Raw genomic sequence first — 19,454 nt, forward strand, 5'->3', positions numbered from 1 at the left:
AGGCCAATAGATGGTGACAATCGCTTATCCAGACCATGAAATTCCTTCACTGGCATTGGCAAATCAATTGTTGCCATGACTACCAGATTCTGATATTTTGGCACCACTGAGTTGTGTTGATCAAGACTTTGTGTATAAATTGGAAATATTTCTGCTGAAGCTAGCAGTAATGCCAGGGAACTGTCCTGTTTCCTCATACATACTTTCACGAATGTGAAAGTGTATGAAAGAAAAATATCACCTTTCTCGGAGCACTTACTTGCCAGGATTGGTTTTAGAATTGTCCATTCTGGCAGGGTCTGGGCAGAAGATTATTCTGTGAAATCATATGTGCTGTATCTATCATTGATGTTTGACCAATCTGATAGAAAATATGGAACTACTGAAGGGGATTGTATTGTAACCCCATAAATAATTCTGATGGAACTGTTGTCATCTGTCTACTAATTTTCAAGGTGTATTGTCAGATGTGCATGTGAAACTCATCACACTTTGAGCTTGTTATTATTCTAACAGAGCATGTCTGGAAGAGAATCTGACACAACATGTATGTTGTGCCAAAACAATCAGATCCCCAATCATCCTAAATTTTCTTTATTTCCAGTACAGTCTTTAAATGTGTGAATATTTGATTTCTACCTACCTTTGGTTTCAAGGTCACTGGGTACAATGTATGAAGCCAATTTTTGTGTTACTCGTTGTGATATTGCTAGAATATTGCTCAAAGCAGTGTAAAATCATATTCACTCACTCAATCACTTCAAGGTCTCTGAAATGAGGATGCATGGGTTGGTGGCTGAGAGACTGACCTGACCGTGTGTCATTTTGCCAAATTGGTGTGAATGGGTGCACATGCTTTCATGCATTGGTGTTGGTGTTGGGAAGTAGTGGTGGGACGATGCACCGATGCATTGGTGTGCTTGGTGTTGGTGTTGGGAAGTAGTGGTGGGACGATGCACCGATGCATTGGTGTGCTTGGTGTTGGTGTTGGGAAGTAGTGGTGGGACGATGCACCGATGCATTGGTGTGCTTGGTGTTGGTGTTGGGAAGTAGTGGTGGGACGATGCACCGATGCCTGGGTGTGCTTGGTGTTGGTGTTGGGAAGTAGTGGTGGGACGTTGCACCGATACATTGGTGTGCGTGGTGTTGGTGTTGGGAAGTAGTGGTGGGACGATGCACCGATGCATTGGTGTTGGTGTTGGTGTTGGGAAGTAGTGGTGGGACGATGCACCGATGCATCGGTGGATGGCGATGTTTTACTGCTCGATACAAGTATCGATCACCGTCGCACACTAAATAAAAAATGTTGATTCTGGCCTCAAATGTTTGCTTTTATAACTGTTCCACTAAACACTAATCAGGAGTGCAAGTTAATAGTAAAAACATAAATATTTTCATTTGTTGTGCCATACTTGACTTAGCTAATTGTGCCTTGTGCCAGGTATTTGGCCATCCTGTCTGTCAAAAAGATGGCTTATGCACTACAGATAAGAGCACATGCAAGTCTTGTGATACATATCAGATCGTGAGTAAGGTATCGTGATACGTATCGGATCTCACAGTTGATGTATCGTCCCAGCCCTATTGGCAAGTTCTGTTTGAAACTCTGTTGTGCGGTCTTAGTGTATGGACAGTACCACATATATACTTGGTGCTTACAATGCCTTCTCTGACTAACCAAGTACCGTATTCGACGCAAAAAGCGCCCAGGGCGCTCTCAAAATTAGAAATAAGGGCTCTTATTAGAATATAATCTTGGTGAAAAAATACAGAGTTGAAAGATCGTAAATTTCTACGTTTGAGGACCTGAAATGATACAAAAGAAAAGTCTGTGTGTATTATACATGACAGATATATTTTTCCAGAATTTAATTGCCCATAATTAAGGGTGAATATAACACACGAGTGCGTATTATACGCGAATAACTAAGTCTTGTGTACATTGATCAATCGGAAGAGATGCTAATTGGGATTGTTCACTCGCCAATATATTAGCAAATAAAATCACCATGGGCGCTTATTAGAGCAGGGCACTTATTACGTCGAGAACAGTATCCTCCATCAGTTATCAGTGTCCCTTTCTGTCTGGTCAAGTTTTGAATATTTACAGGCAAAAAATTGCTGTACTGTTGCCAACTGTGTTTATGTCACTTACTAGTGCAGTGTTCCCGCTGGCTTTTGAAACTCTAAAAATTACCAGTTTCAACTTTCAACAAATAAAAAACAAATTATGAAAATTATTTGGTTTTAATTCTTTTAACATCATGTTCAGTGCAAAGATGTCATCTCTGAAGTAACTTAGATCTGTATGTCATTCACACAAACTTCAGTCACAATTTTCTCTTCTTTTATTTTTAATATTTCGAGACGAAGTCGCTACAAATGGATATTTAACCTACAAATAGACAAGGGGAAACCCTGATGGTAACAAACAAGCAGACTTTGTATGATAAATGTACTTATATGAATATCACCTAATTTTTCCAGTAAAGAAGTGGTAATTACTGGTAAATGGGGACGCTGTAGTGTTTGAAATTAAGGGAGTCTTAGGGTCCATGCGTTAAACAACAAACAAACAACAAACGAACACACAGCCTTATTCGCCGTATTAAGCATATTAGTTTTGTACTTTTAACCTTGGGTTTGTCAAGGACGCTTGGCTTTCCTGGTAAAGTTTAATGTATTCACATACAATGCTTACTTAACCATATCCATCTTCTCCATTGCATATGTAGCAACATGTTTCTTGTTAATTATTAGTGTAGTTTTTCATCATGCTCATGAAAGATATAAATTCCAAGGCCTAGTTTTGAGGGTTTATTTAGGGGGCCCAATTACACGTAGTCATTTATATGCTGTATGAAGACCATGACAAACATTGACAAGCAGTTATAGCTCTCGGCAAACTCAAGCACTCGACTGTGACAAACGTGTGACTCGACTGTGTCAGTTGACTGTAGAACCTAGCATGAAACCTATATTTATCGTGTCCCTTTTGAACCGACCCGACCCTCCTCCTCCTCCCCCCCCCCCCCCCGATCTGTGCTTATAGTCACCGGTATTGTGAAATACCAACATATCATTGTCTGTGATGAAGCAATATCTAGGCTGCATATATCCTTGTGTGTCAAGATATTTTTGTGGCCGTGTGTCGTCACCAGGCCAACTGTGTTTGAGTTGACTTATTGTAGTGTAGAGGAGAGCGGTGCTGGCCCAGGGTCGGCCTATGCGTGGCCTCCTCACTGTCAGTTAATCATTATAGGAAGAACCGCCAAATCTATTTCTGGTCCCGATATGACAGTGAATAAGTGTGTGACGTATGTGTCTGAATGACAACAGAAAACAGCGTGTTGAATTACTGTGTATGTGTGTGTGTGTTGGGCCAAAGGTTATCTGGTGACGTTATTCTTGTCTCCTTAAGGAAGGTGTTGTGATGTTTTCAAGATAAGAATATATTCATGGTAAATATACAGGCATCTATAAATACAGGCTAGTGTACAAACTGAACTTGTTAAACAAAAGTTTTCAGCCCTGTGTAATCTGAAGTGAACAGTTAAATGGTAAGGAGACTGTGCTAACAATGTTTGAATATTAGACTTTTCGCTTGGCTTTATTTTCAATTGATTCTTGTGTTAGTATATGAACCATACTTTTCAACATTTGTAAAATTGTTGGTTTTTTTAAAGATGTAGTGCTTTGCAAATGTTGAGTGGTTAATTATTAGCAAAGCACCTATGTAATTCCCAGTTTTGATTTTTACCATGTTTTTTCAGGTGAACAATTGACTTGCCTTTGCATGTGTTTATGACAAGTCCCACTGGTGGTGCAGGATATGCTCACCTTTTTGCGAACACCTGGTATCATCACTGTTTAATAGTGATTCATGCTCTAACATGGCCAGAATGGATTGTGCTTTTAGGAGACATTTCTTACGACTATGGAGATGTTTTTGGTAGCTATTATTGAACAAAGAGAATTTAACAAGACCCAAGCTAGTAGCTAAGGTCACAGAATGGGGCATTTAGTGTTTGCTTTTGGATTTGTTTGTTTGTTGTTAAATACCACACACAGCCATATTTCAGCTAGATGACATCAGTCTCTTTATGTTAAGAGTCCAGTGATGGACATGACCATCAATCTGCCCATTAGGGATACATGACATGCATCAACCAAGTCAGTCAGCCTGTCCACCTGATCCCGTTAGTCACTTTTTACCTTCTTCCTGTGAAGATCCAGGGTAGAATAGGCCTTCACCAACCTTTGCTTGCTGTAAATGGCGGCTATGCTTGTCGTAAGAAGCAACTCACGTGATTGGATGGTCAGGCTCCCAATTGCGTAGATCGATGCTCATGATGTCAATCACTTGATATAGCTGGACTATGCTTGTCGCAAGAGGCGACTAGTGGGATCGGGTGGTCAGGCTCGCTGACTTTGTTGATGCATGTCATCACATCCCAATTGCGTGGATCGATGCTCATGATGTCAATCACTGGATTGTCTGATCCAGACTTGATTATATACAGACCGCTGTCATATATCTGGAATATTGCTGAGTATGGTGTTAAACAAGAAACAATCTATCAAACTAACCATACCAATTCTAACCTTGCATCTTCACATGATTAGATTTGTGTTGGCTTGAGTTAATTTTGCTAAGTCAAGCTGAGCATTGGTGAGACACACATTTAATAGGATATGTTTGAAACTTTTGAATATTCTACCATCACTGATGATTCCAAAGTATAAATCAATTGCTCTGTGTCTTCTCACTGCATCTTCCAGTTTCAGGATGTGATGTCAATGCAATGTTATTTTCAACTGACATTTACTTGCAAAAATGATGTGACATTATGAACATGGGGACCTACTTTTCCTCACGCCTACAAGCTTAATGTGTTCTTATTTTCAGGATAAACGGAGAGGACAATGTATACTGAGTGATACTGAAGCTCATGTGACAGTGGTGCCGCACTGAGCGTGGAGATATTGTCGTTATTCCCCACTGTGTTCTTCACTCCACATACCACCTCATTGACCAATCAACACTGAGTGGACCAGTCCACTCACTGGAGACCCTCTAAACTGCTGGTAAGTGGATGTGTTTGCCCTCAATGTTCCTTTTCTACGATTAGTTTGGTAACTATTGTATTGTTGCTCAATATAGCAATCTACCTAGCTATGTTATGACTCCTCTGTCAAACGGGACTCCTTCCTATAATCCGATTCCAAAATTTCTCATAGTTCATGGGGGAGGTGAATCGTGGGGTGTGGAGTGTGGCGTGTGGGGTGTGGGGCTTGGCTCCCTGCGTTTGTACTGTGTGGGGTGTGGGGTGTAGTTGCTTTACTCATAATGCTGAGGGTCGGGATTCAAATCCCACATGGTTCAATGTGTAAATCCTCTCTCTAGTGTCCCTTGCAGAGATATTGCGCAATTCCAACCAACTCACTCACACATTTCAATGGCTTTTTTTATTCATTTCATTTAAAGGATATGGAATTTACAGATCATGTTTTCACTTTTTTAAAGACAGTTCCATGTAAATCTTAATAAATGCTTAAGGCCAGGTGTTTTATATTTTTTGGTTTACGGACCCGCCGACTTTAATTTTTTAGAAAATGTTAAAAAAAATATCTCTTTTCCTTTTTTTCCCCCACCGATAGCCGTGTAGGCAGTTATTTTATTTGTTATCATCATCTTTTAGTAAAAAACATATGAATTTACTGTTGTAAACTAGTAAAGAGATATATGAATATCCTCCCTTGAAATTGTCCGTGTTGTAAGAGGTAGAATTTTTATTGTTACAAGGGGCTTTATCGTCACAAATGGCGGTCTTTTGAGCACAGAATATGTTCATAAAGTATGGTTGGTATGTTTGTACAAGTATTAAAGCGGAAGATGTGCCTTTGTGTTATTAGTTTTCTTGGTGCTAGTTTCTCCGAAGTGTAGCAGAATCTTAGGATTTTCAGTCCACCCTGCTTATGTTTATTGGTTTGACAGCACTATACCTGTGCTTGTGGGTTTCACAAAGATAGGAATCCCTTCTAACCCAGGTCTGCCTTCTTGTATTTGTGCTGAGACAAGGAATAGAGTGCTTGGGACCTATTCCAACTGAGGTCTGCCTTCTTGTATTTGTGCTGAGACAAGGAATAGAGTGCTTGGGACCTATTCCAACTGAGGTCTGCCTTCTTGTATTAATGCTGAGACAAGGAATAGAGTGCTTGGGACCTATTCCACCTGAGGTCTGCCTCCTTGTGTTTGTACTGAGACAAGGAATAGAGTGGTTTGGACCTATTCCACCTGAGGTCTGCCTCCTTGTGTTTGTACTGAGACAAGGAATAGAGTGCTTGGGACCTATCCCAACTGAGGTCTGCCTCCTTGTGTTTGTACTGAGACAAGGAATAGAGTGGTTTGGACCTATTCCACCTGAGGTCTGCCTCCTTGTGTTTGTGCTGAGACAAGGAATAGAGTGTTTGGGACCTATTCCAACTGAGGTCTGCCTTCTTGTATTTGTACTGAGACAAGGAATAGAGTGGTTGGGACCTATTCCAACTGAGGTCTGCCTCCTTGTGTTTGTACTGAGACAAGGAATAGAGTGCTTGGGACCTATTCCAACTGAGGTCTGCCTCCTTGTATTTGTGCTGAGACAAGGAATAGAGTGCTTGGGACCTATTCCAACTGAGGTCTGCCTCCTTGTATTTGTGCTGAGACAAGGAATAGAGTGGTTGGGACCTATTCCAACTGAGGTCTGCCTCCTTGTGTTTGTACTGAGACAAGGAATAGAGTGCTTGGGACCTATTCCACCTGAGGTCTGCCTCCTTGTGTTTGTACTGAGACAAGGAATAGAGTGCTTGGGACCTATTCCAACTGAGGTCTGCCTCCTTGTGTTTGTACTGAGACAAGGAATAGAGTGGTTGGGACCTATTCCGACTGAGGTCTGCCTCCTTGTGTTTGTACTGAGACAAGGAATAGAGTGCTTGGGACCTATTCCACCTGAGGTCTGCCTCCTTGTATTTGTACTGAGACAAGCAGTAATTGTTTCTTTGTTGTTTAAAGCTCCTTTTAGCAATATTCCAGCTATATAATGGTGGTCTGTAAATAATTAAATCTGAACCAGACAATCCAGTGATTGACTGGGCTAGGTTTGTCAGCACCATACCCGTGCTCGTGGGTTTCACCGAAGTGGTAAACGTCTAAGACCTGCATCACTTCGGGCTTTCCTCCCACATTAAGCTGACACGCCGTGATATAACTGGAATACTGTTAAAAGCGGCGTTAAACCCAACTCACTCACTCACTATCAACTGGGATACGATGACATGCATTAGCCAAGGAGACAACCAATGGCCTTAGTCCTTCACCACGACTGTGGAATATATTTATTTTATGAAAAAACAAACAATAGTGATGCGTATACAAAAGCACCTCTAGCCACCGCTAGCTAGCTGTATTCCACATCAGCATCGGGTTGAGTTGAGGAGGGTATTGTTTAATACAAGATTGTTAGTCTACCATTGGACTGTTTGGGACTTATTTCAACCCATGGCCATGTTTGTCTTCTTGTGTTTGTACCGAGACAAGAAACAGAGTGCTTGGGTGGTATTCTCACCCAGGTCTGGCTCCCTGCGTTGGTACTGAGAGCACAAGTCTGTCGTGTGCATGTTCAATGTTAGTTTTTGAAGATGAAGTTATACCTTAAAAATGTGTTGTAGTATTTTTCACAAATGTCCTGGATAGGTGGGAACACCGCCGTCCTGCCCTGCCATGTTAATGGTGATGTATTGTCTTTGTCAGGAAGGCCTTCCATTAGTCACGTCTGACAAGCATTCAGTACATTCTACAGCTTGTTGGTTAGAAGTTGTGAAGGACACTCCGTGTTTGTGTGGAGGAACGGAGGTCATGGTGGTTCTGTGCTGTGTTCCAGGGGCAACTGCCCCCACTGTTTAATAATACATTTCCTGTGTGCAATGGCAGATGGACTGGGCCAGGGTTGAAATAGATTTTTTGATGATTTATTGTGTTTTGGGATAATTTTTGAATGCCCATTTCTGGCCTACATTTTGGTGTTGTAATTAGTGTCAAATATTCACATATTTTCTCTGCCATCAGCGAAGATAGTAGATGTTAGTTTGATGTATTCAATTGAAGTTGGACAAGTTGGTTCTGAATAACTTGAACCATGGGATAGTTTACCTTTTATGAATATTGCTTATGTTGCACAAGACGCTAGTGTCAGTGTTTGCTGATGTTGCACATGACGCTGGTGTCAGTGTTTGCTGATGTTGCACATGACGCTGGTGTCAGTGTTTGCTGATGTTGCACATGACGCTGGTGTCAGTGTTTGCTGATGTTGCACATGACGCTGGTGTCAGTGTTTGCTGATGTTGCACATGATGCTGGTGTCAGTGTTTGATGATGTTGCACATGACGCTGGTGTCAGTGTTTGATGATGTTGCACATGACGCTGGTGTCAGTGTTTGCATATGTTGCACATGATGCTGGTGTCAGTGTTTGTGTATGTTGCACATGACGCTGGTGTCAGTGTTTGCTGATGTTGCACATGACGCTGGTGTCAGTGTTTGTGTATGTTGCACATGACGCTGGTGTCAGTGTTTGCTGATGTTGCACATGACGCTGGTGTCAGTGTTTGCGTATGTTGCACATGACGCTGGTGTCAGTGTTTGCTGATGTTGCACATGACGCTGGTGTCAGTGTTTGCGTATGTTGCACATGACGCTGGTGTCAGTGTTTGCGTATGTTGCACATGACGCTGGTGTCAGTGTTTGCTAATATTGCACATGACGCTGGTATCAGTGTTTGATGATGTTGCACATGACGCTGGTGTCAGTGTTTGCGTATGTTGCACATGACGCTGGTGTCAGTGTTTGCTGATGTTGCACATGACGCTGGTGTCAGTGTTTGCTGATGTTGCACATGACGCTGGTGTCAGTGTTTGCGTATGTTGCACATGACGCTGGTGTCAGTGTTTGCGTATGTTGCACATGACGCTGGTGTCAGTGTTTGCTAATATTGCACATGACGCTGGTATCAGTGTTTGATGATGTTGCACATGACGCTGGTGTCAGTGTTTGCGTATGTTGCACATGACGCTGGTGTCAGTGTTTGCTGATGTTGCACATGACGCTGGTGTCAGTGTTTGCGTATGTTGCACATGACGCTGGTGTCAGTGTTTGCGTATGTTGCACATGACGCTGGTGTCAGTGTTTGCGTATGTCGCACATGACGCTGGTGTCTGTTTGCTAATATTGCACATGACGCTGGTATCAGTGTTTGATGATGTTGCACATGACGCTGGTGTCAGTGTTTGCGTATGTTGCACATGACGCTGGTGTCAGTGTTTGCTGATGTTGCACATGACGCTGGTGTCAGTGTTTGCGTATGTTGCACATGACGCTGGTGTCAATGTTTACTGATGTTGCACATGACGCTGGTGTCAGTGTTTGCTGATGTTGCACATGACGCTGGTGTCAGTGTTTACTGATGTTGCACATGATGCTGGTGTCAATGTTTACTGATCTTGCACATGACGCTGGTGTCAGTGTTTGCGTATGTTGCACATGACGCTGGTGTCAGTGTTTACTGATGTTGCACATGACGCTGGTGTCAGTGTTTGCTGATGTTGCACATGACGCTGGTGTCAGTGTTTACTGATGTTGCACATGACGCTGGTGTCAGTGTTTGCGTATGTTGCACATGACGCTGGTGTCAGTGTTTGCTAATATTGCACATGACGCTGGTATCAGTGTTTGCTGATGTTGCACATGACGCTGGTGTCAGTGTTTGCGTATGTTGCACATGACGCTGGTGTCAGTGTTTGCGTATGTTGCACATGACGCTGGTGTCAGTGTTTGCTGATGTTGCACATGACGCTGGTGTCAGTGTTTGCGTATGTTGCACATGACGCTGGTGTCAGTGTTTGCTAATATTGCACATGACGCTGGTATCAGTGTTTGCTGATGTTGCACATGACGCTGGTGTCAGTGTTTGCGTATGTTGCACATGACGCTGGTGTCAGTGTTTGCGTATGTTGCACATGACGCTGGTGTCAGTGTTTGCTGATGTTGCACATGACGCTGGTGTCAGTGTTTGCGTATGTTGCACATGACGCTGGTGTCAGTGTTTGCGTATGTTGCACATGACGCTGGTGTCAGTGTTTGCTAATATTGCACATGACGCTGGTATCAGTGTTTGATGATGTTGCACATGACGCTGGTGTCAGTGTTTGCGTATGTTGCACATGACGCTGGTGTCAGTGTTTGCTGATGTTGCACATGACGCTGGTGTCAGTGTTTGCTGATGTTGCACATGACGCTGGTGTCAGTGTTTGCGTATGTTGCACATGACGCTGGTGTCAGTGTTTGCGTATGTTGCACATGACGCTGGTGTCAGTGTTTGCTAATATTGCACATGACGCTGGTATCAGTGTTTGATGATGTTGCACATGACGCTGGTGTCAGTGTTTGCGTATGTTGCACATGACGCTGGTGTCAGTGTTTGCTGATGTTGCACATGACGCTGGTGTCAGTGTTTGCGTATGTTGCACATGACGCTGGTGTCAGTGTTTGCGTATGTTGCACATGACGCTGGTGTCAGTGTTTGCGTATGTTGCACATGACGCTGGTGTCTGTTTGCTAATATTGCACATGACGCTGGTATCAGTGTTTGATGATGTTGCACATGACGCTGGTGTCAGTGTTTGCGTATGTTGCACATGACGCTGGTGTCAGTGTTTGCTGATGTTGCACATGACGCTGGTGTCAGTGTTTGCGTATGTTGCACATGACGCTGGTGTCAATGTTTACTGATGTTGCACATGACGCTGGTGTCAGTGTTTGCTGATGTTGCACATGACGCTGGTGTCAGTGTTTACTGATGTTGCACATGATGCTGGTGTCAATGTTTACTGATCTTGCACATGACGCTGGTGTCAGTGTTTGCGTATGTTGCACATGACGCTGGTGTCAGTGTTTACTGATGTTGCACATGACGCTGGTGTCAGTGTTTGCTGATGTTGCACATGACGCTGGTGTCAGTGTTTACTGATGTTGCACATGACGCTGGTGTCAGTGTTTGCGTATGTTGCACATGACGCTGGTGTCAGTGTTTGCTAATATTGCACATGACGCTGGTATCAGTGTTTGCTGATGTTGCACATGACGCTGGTGTCAGTGTTTGCGTATGTTGCACATGACGCTGGTGTCAGTGTTTGCGTATGTTGCACATGACGCTGGTGTCAGTGTTTGCTGATGTTGCACATGACGCTGGTGTCAGTGTTTGCGTATGTTGCACATGACGCTGGTGTCAGTGTTTGCTGATATTGCACATGACGCTGGTGTCAGTGTTTGCGTATGTTGCACAAGACGCTGGTGTCTGTGTTTGCTGATATTGCACATGACGCTGGTGTCTGTGTTTGCTGATATTGCACATGATGCTGGTGTCTGTGTTTGCTGATGTTGCACATGACGCTGGTGTCAGTGTTTGCTGATGTTGCACATGACGCTGGTATCAGTGATTGCGTATGTTGCACATGACGCTGGTGTCAGTGTTTGCGTATGTTGCACATGACGCTGGTGTCAGTGTTTGCTGATGTTGCACATGACGCTGGTGTCAGTGTTTGCTGATGTTGCACATGACGCTGGTGTCAGTGTTTGCGTATGTTGCACATGACGCTGGTGTCAATGTTTGCGTATGTTGCACATGACGCTGGTGTCAGTGTTAAACTCACCATGTTCTCACTACTGACCTGTCACCTGATCAATATTGACTTTGTCTGCTAGAAAACAATATGCTGTCTGCAAGTAGCTATACTTTGTTTGCCAATCTTTCCAGTAGATCTTGACCCGACTTATTTTTGTAATAAAACAGAAGACGAAAAAAGGTGAAATTCAGTGCTGTATAAATTAATTTCAGTATATCAAAACAACCGATTTCTCTTGGCAAGGTCAATATTATCAAACACAAGGACCTGAGGAGCCGACCTTTGAGTGGTCTCCCCAGCCTTGGACCAGCTTTGATTCGATCAGACCAACTAAGGGATCGTGTCATCAGGTTCTTGTTTTGGCATAATGACCTCGCGAGAGTAATTATATGTATAATACAGTAATATGGACAAAATTTAATGGACCCTTTGACAACTTTCTTGGACCATGTGAAAAATGCAGTCAGTGGTGTGCTAAAGGATATTTCCGGTGAGGGTTACCCGCCTACCTGTGTGATTAGCTACCTGGGGACACAGGTTACCTGCCAGGTGTAATTCTAGCTGGTATGCATGTGATCCTGTGTACTTACAAGTTACCTGATCATAACACTACTACTACAGATTGCTGTTGTAAGCAGGGTAAATATAGTTCATCAGCCTTTACATATTATGAGGAGCTTATCCATTGACTTAAGCTTATAACAGTAACAGATTTGATGAGTCTAGTGTCAAGTAGTGTGGTAAGCTAACGCTTACACCTCTAGGCTACCGAACGCCCCTGTTTTCTCCCAGGGTTCAATTCCTGACATGGGTACTATGCGTGAAGCCCATTTCTGGAGTCCCCCGCGGTGATATTGCTGGAATATTGCTAAAAGCGGCGTAAAACCATACTCACTCACTCACTCACTGATTGTTGCTTGCATAGAGAAACCCATGGTGCCTATTGATCATTGCTTGCACAGAGAAACCCATGGTGCCTATTGATTGTTACTTGCACAGAGAAACCCACGGTGCCTATTGATCATTGCTTGCACAGAGAAACCCATTGTGCCTATTGATTGTTGCTTGCACAGAGAAACCCACAGTGCCTATTGATTGTTGCTTGCACAGAGAAACCCATGGTGCCTATTGATTGTTGCTTGCACAAACCCATTGTGCCCATTGATTGTTGCTTGCACAGAGAAACCCACGGTGCCTATTGATCATTGCTTGCACAGAGAAACCCATGGTGGCTATTGATTGTTGCTTGCACAGAGAAACCCATGGTGCCTATTGATTGTTGCTTGCACAGAGAAACCCATGGTGCCTATTGATTGTTGCTTGCACAGAGAAACCCATGGTGCCTATTGATTGTTGCTTGCACAGAAAAAAACACGGTGCCTATTGATCGTTGCTTTCACAGAGAAACCCACGGTGCCTATTTATCATTGCTTTCACAGAGAAACCCATGGTGCCTATTGATCGTTGTTTGCACAGAGAAACCCATGGTGCCTATTGATCATTGCTTGCACAGAGAAACCCATTGTGCCTATTGATCGTTGTTTGCACAGAGAAACCCATGGTGCCTATTGATCGTTGTTTGCAGAGAGAAACCCACAGTGCCTATTGATCATTGCTTTCACAGAGAAACCCATGGTGCCTATTGATTGTTGCTTGCACAGAGAAACCCATTGTGCCTATTGATCGTTGTTTGCACAGAGAAACCCATGGTGCCTATTGATCGTTGTGTGCACAGAGAAACCCACAGTGCCTATTGATCATTGCTTTCACAGAGAAACCCATGGTGCCTATTGATTGTTGCTTGCACAGAGAAACCCATTGTGCCTATTGATCGTTGTTTGCACAGAGAAACCTATGGTGCCTATTGATTGTTGTTTGCACGGAGAAACCCACAGTGCCTATTGATCGTTGTTTGCACAGAGAAACCCATGGTGCTTATTGATTGTTGCTTGCACAGAGAAACCCATGGTGCCTATTGATTGTTGCTTGCACAGAGAAACCCATGGTGCCTATTGATCGTTGCTTGCACAGAGAAACCTATGGTGCCTATTGATTGTTGCTTGCACAGAGAAACCCATGGTGCCTATTGATCGTTGTTTGCACAGAGAAACCCACGGTGCCTATTGATCATTGCTTTCACAGAGAAACCCATGGTGCCTATTGATCGTTGTTTGCACAGAGAAACCCATGGTGCCTATTGATTGTTGCTTGCACAGAGAAACCCATGGTGCCTATTGATTGTTGCTTGCACAGAGAAACCCATGGTGCCTATTGATTGGTGTTTTATTCATAAGATCCTTCATGCAATCACAGGAAGTATCCAATTCATGTTCTGTTAATGGGAGATGAGAGATGAATATTTTGCTAACTATATCTAGTTTTATCTACTAACAGGGAAACAAAGGTACGCTGTTTTCAACACTTGTCCAAGGGATCAGCTGGACAATGTCAGTTTTAGCCTTCGTAATTTGCCTGATGCTTTTCCGAACATGAAATAAAAAAATTTAGCAGTTGCTTTAAAGTATTTTTGGAATGGAAGGAAAATATTAAGATTGATTGTTGATTTTTTATTTTTAATTTTAGTTCCTATTATACTGACTCGTCACCAGATTTGTTTGTTGATGGTTTTATGGAACTGCCTGTCAAGGTGGGCAGTGAGTGAGGGACCTGTGAAGATCATGGGTAGAATAGGTCTTCAGCAACCCTTGCTTGCCGTAAAAAGCAACTTTTTTGTGGTAAGAGGCGACTAACGGGATCTGGTGGTCAGGCTCGCTGACTTGGTTGATGCATGTCATCGTATCCCAATTGTGTGGATTGATGCTCATGATGTCAATCACTGGATTGTCTGGCCCTAGACTGGATTATTTACAGAGCGGTGTCATATAACTGAGTGCGGCGTTGAACAACAAACAATACGATACAATAGTGGGTTGGTCAAAAATAGATTTGGTGCAAGTGAAGACTGTGTGAAGATTACATTGTTGTGATAACATCAAGTGAGTGTCAGGGTTTCACGCCATATTTTCCTTATGTTAATCATTACATTTAATGTATGTTTCATAGTCAGTTTGTATGCCAGTTTATGTTTATGATATTTTATGTAGACACGAGCATCAGTCAGCCATCAAAAACAGATTTTGGGTCCTTCTTTTTGTCTTTTCCGATGAGGTTTTCTGCGGCTATCTGCTGTTCCATAAACCTGAAACTTAAAATCTCAGGATTGTTAAACGAACAAACAAACAAACAAGCAAACAAACAATGAGTGAGGAAAATTTGCTGACCACACCCTACTGACTTGTTGACTGTTTTATCATACAAGATTGTGACTAAAAGTACGACCAAGATGGAGAACCTTGCATCTTTTTGTCTGTCCGTCTGTCCGAAAACTTTGCCCGTGCGATTTCTCTTATATTATTCCATGTATTCAGTGGATTCATCTCAAACTAAGTACATATAATCTGTGTCATATGGAGGGGTGCCGTCAAAAGAAAAAAAATGTTTGTATTAATTTTCCATTTTTTTATAAATTTTTCAAACCCTAACCCTATCCATTATTTAATTTGAAACTACTGATGCACTAGGCGGGTCGGGGGTATTAGTGACCACGTTCACTTTTGCTCTTGTTGTTGTTGTTTTTACTCAGCCATACAGTGAAATAGGGTTGATATGATCATGATGATGATGTTTTTTATCTACTTAGAGAAGATTTAAGACTCAGTGTAAAATGTTAAGTAGATTGGAAATAGAACATTTCAGGAAAAGGCTTGGGCAAACGACCTCTCTAAATGAACTTAAATGATCTTTTTCACTTTGGTATAAAACTTGAATTAGCCGGAATCATGTTAAATGGTGGATTTTTTCCACTTGAAGAAGACATCAGGGACTGCCGGTGACGTAAGCTCGATCACAGAGTTGGAGTAATTACATTACAGTGCTGCTCCTCAGCAAACCTCATGGTAGAGGTGGCAAACAGCGCATCTATATGAGGCAGGAGTGGGTGTATACTCTAGACATTTTCCTGTCACAAGATTCATTAAGCCACACGTCAGTCCAAGCTCCACGCAGTGCTGGTTGCTTCCCGAATTCCCTGTCTCGAGCCTGTCGCAATACTGTGACTCATCACCTGAGCTGTTTAGGAAAACAGAGGCGCATTAAATGTATGGATTTAGCTTCGCTTCTTAAATTGCTGCAGCCGATGAGTTGGCTTTGATCAGTACATGCACATGTTAAATACATCTGATTTATTGAGGTAGCAGTGTTAAAAACTGTTTCTGGATAAGCTTTATGTTTTGTGATTTATATCTTTTTGTGATCCTTGCTCTGACTTTGTCCGAAATGGTAAATGTGTTTCTTGTTGGTATGTTTTTTTTGGTCAGGAAGGAACTTTTTTTCTTTTTTTCATCAGCACTAAACAAGATATGATAATGTTAAAAATGCTTGTGTGCTCAGGAGATAGCAACAAAGAGGGCCAGTCTCTTAAATCCTGAGAGAGAGAGAGAGAGAGAGAGAGAGAGAGAGAGAGAGAGAGAGAGAGAGAGAGAGAGAGACTCATGGGCAAGAGTACAATTTCATTTCTTTCATATGTACGATATCAGATGTATGATAGTGGCATATGGATGTATTAAGTAATTTCTAAATATATAAGTATATATCTATGAATAAAGCTATATCTTTAATACAGATTAACCCTTCTGCTTAACAGTAAACTGGCATTTTTTTTCTCTTTTGATAAAGACCAAAACCTCATAACATTAACATTTTTGGGGGAAATCAGGGAGGCAAATGTCTGTCTTGATCAACAATGATAAAAATAACGAGGAATTAAACTATCTCTGCTTTTTTCATAACATGGGCAAACTAGTGCAAAATGATATTCATCTTCTAATTCTAATAAATCCCAATTATCACAAAACATTAATTCAGGTTGTATAAACTGTTTGCTAAATCGCTGTTTTTGTACTTTTAAACCATGTGCTAAACATTGAAAAATAGAAAAAAAAAAAAAAATTGAGATTTTAGACACTGTGTAAGGCTGTATAACACTGTACATGTAGATATCGCTGCAATGAAATTACATCACAATGCTTTGCAGACCATTGTGACATCACTGGTTACCATGATGTCACAATCAAATGACATCACTAATGGCTCTGCTACTGAAGCTGTAAGCAGTACCTTTTTACAGTGAAGACACTGCTAATTACTGTCTACAAATTGAAAAAGTTGGAAGAATGATGTTGGATGATAAATAAAATCTCACCCTCGTGTCTTTTGACATCAAATATATCAACACTCGTTGATAAAAGTGGCAAAAATCCTCGGCAAGCCTCAGAATCTTTCCACTTTTATCAACTCGTGTTGATATATTTTATGTCAAAAGACACTCGGGTGAGATTCTCTATATAACACTGATGCACGTGTAGCAGTGATACATGCTAGTGTTCATGGCACAGGATAGTGGTAGGCTGCTGTTTCAGACACTGTGTACGACTGTATAACATAGTATAACACCGATAGTCACATGCAGTGACACATGCTAGTGTTCATGGCACAGGATAGTGGTAGGCTGCTGTTTCAGACACTGTGTACGACTGTATAACATAGTATAACACCGATAGTCACATGCAGTGATACATGCTAGTGTTCATGGCACAGGATAGTGGTAGGCTGCTGTTTCAGACACTGTGTACGACTGTATAACATAGTATAACACTGATAGTCACATGCAGTGATACATGCTAGTGTTCATGGCACAGGATAGTGGTAGGCTGCTGTTTCAGACACTGTGTACGACTGTATAACATAGTATAACACTGATAGTCACATGCAGTGACACATGCTAGTGTTCATGGCACAGGATAGTGGTAGGCTGCTGTTTCAGACACTGTGTACAACTGTATAACATAGTATAACACCGATAGTCACATGCAGTGACACATGCTAGTGTTCATTGCCTGTATGTGTCACCAACAGTGCATATCTTTCCTGTTGCCTGGTTCATTATTCATGTTATTACACAGGTAAATGATGCTCATGGCACACAGAGGAAATGAAATATAATGATGCAGCATAAATAGGTAATAACTTCCAGCTATTAGGAATTCCAGATGTTATGTCCTGGGCCTAGATGGGGGACTTCCAACATTAATTCATGAGGGACAGGGCTGTGTATTTGCATAAAATACACAAAATAAGTCACCATTACCAAATTAATATTGAGTTGATAGCGTAAAAAAATTCATGAGAAATTTTAAAAAACCAATAGCATAACAGCTTTTAGAGTAATGAACCAATAAATCCTGTTCGTTTTTGTACATGGACCATATTTTCTTGAGTATATTGCGACAGTCCGTCCGTCTGTCTGTCCGTCTGAAATTTTGTCCTTGCGATTTCTCTTAAACTATTCAGGGGATTCATCTCAAACTTAGTACATATAATCTGTGTCATAAGGAGGGAGGCAGTCAAAGAGAAAAATATTGTTTTTATTAATTTTCCATTTTTTTATGAATTTTTCAAACCCTAAGGCTAACCCTTTCCTAGCTATTTAATTAGTAACTATTGACACACTAGGCGGGTCGGGTGTATTAGTGAGCCACGCTCACTTTTGCACTTGTTATTTACAGGCTTCATACATCACACATACATGAACACTATTGCAGTCAATCATGTATGAATAAAGATGACTCGTCTCGCTGATTGGTAATTTGTAATGTGTATTGCTGTTGTGAGTTTACGTGATATGTTGCACTCTAAGGCAGCACACAAACATATACAAATTAATTGTAACCTGTGACAGCATTTTAAGAAGAATTATTTAGACAATTGTCTACACTCTTGTGTAAAAATACCCACTAGACTGGACCGAGGGGAGTACAAACATACTGAAGCTGCAAAGAAAACTATCAATACCCAATTTGTGGGTAAATACTCAATGTCTAAAAACTTGTCTGAAGCCCTGAGGGGTAGATAATGCATTTTTAGTTTTGAGAAGATTCTATATATTGCCTACAATCCTTTTTCTAGGATAATGTAGAAAAATAACTTCGCAGAAGATCATCTGTGACATTTGTTTGTTTGTTGTTTGACGCTGCACTCAGCAATATTCCAACTTTATGACTGCAGTCTGTAAATAATCAAGTCTGGACCTGACAATCTGGTGATTGACATCATGAGCATCGATCCGTACAAATGAGGTACAATGACATGCATCAATCAAGTTAGCGACTTGGGGGTGGGGTGGGGTGGGGTGGGGTGGGGTGTAAATAAGATTATTCCTTTCTTATTCAAGTTAACTTTAACAAGGAAAATAGTTTTCTATAAAGTATCCAGGGGGGCAACTGCCCCCGGGCTGGCTACGGCACTGAGCGAGCCTGACCACCCGATCCCCTTAGTCGCCTCTAACGACCAGCATAGTCGCCTTTTACAAGCATGGGTTGCTGAAGACCTATTTTACCCTGGATATTCATGGGTTGTGAAATTATGAACAATGGATGGTGTTATCTTTAATTATATGTCACAATGCATTGATATGACATCATGTTGCTATCGGCCACTTCGCAAACATTGAAAACAATGTTGAAATTGGCAATCAGCATGAGGCAGTATGTGCAGTGGCCAGTAATTGGCCCTCTGGTAATATGGGGAGGTAATTAGTGGAGTGTGTTGTCAAATCATCAATATCATATATTATGAACCAGCGTTGCATTATGTGAGCCTTTGGCAGGCAATGTATATTTC

At 41.8% G+C, this 19,454-nt stretch overlaps 1 protein-coding gene across 10 annotated transcripts in view; it reads left to right on the plus strand.

The window, feature by feature from the left end:
• The window catches only part of LOC139446763 (plasma membrane calcium-transporting ATPase 2-like), a 186,237-nt gene that overhangs the window by 10,452 nt on the left and 156,331 nt on the right, over positions 1-19,454 (plus strand). For 9 of the 10 annotated variants that reach the window (XM_071228086.1, XM_071228085.1, XM_071228084.1 and 6 more), the window contains exon 2: positions 4,910-5,088. The gene's annotated coding sequence lies outside the window, so the exon portion shown is untranslated. Of the gene's footprint in view, positions 1-3,291; positions 3,561-4,909; positions 5,089-19,454 lie in introns of those variants that run through there. The other variant, XM_071228074.1, reaches the window with a different exon arrangement.

The sequence above is a fragment of the Haliotis cracherodii genome, unplaced genomic scaffold (assembly GCF_022045235.1).
Source record: "Haliotis cracherodii isolate W230 unplaced genomic scaffold, xgHalCrac1.p SCAF_6, whole genome shotgun sequence".
Taxonomy (NCBI): Eukaryota; Metazoa; Mollusca; class Gastropoda; order Lepetellida; family Haliotidae; genus Haliotis; species Haliotis cracherodii.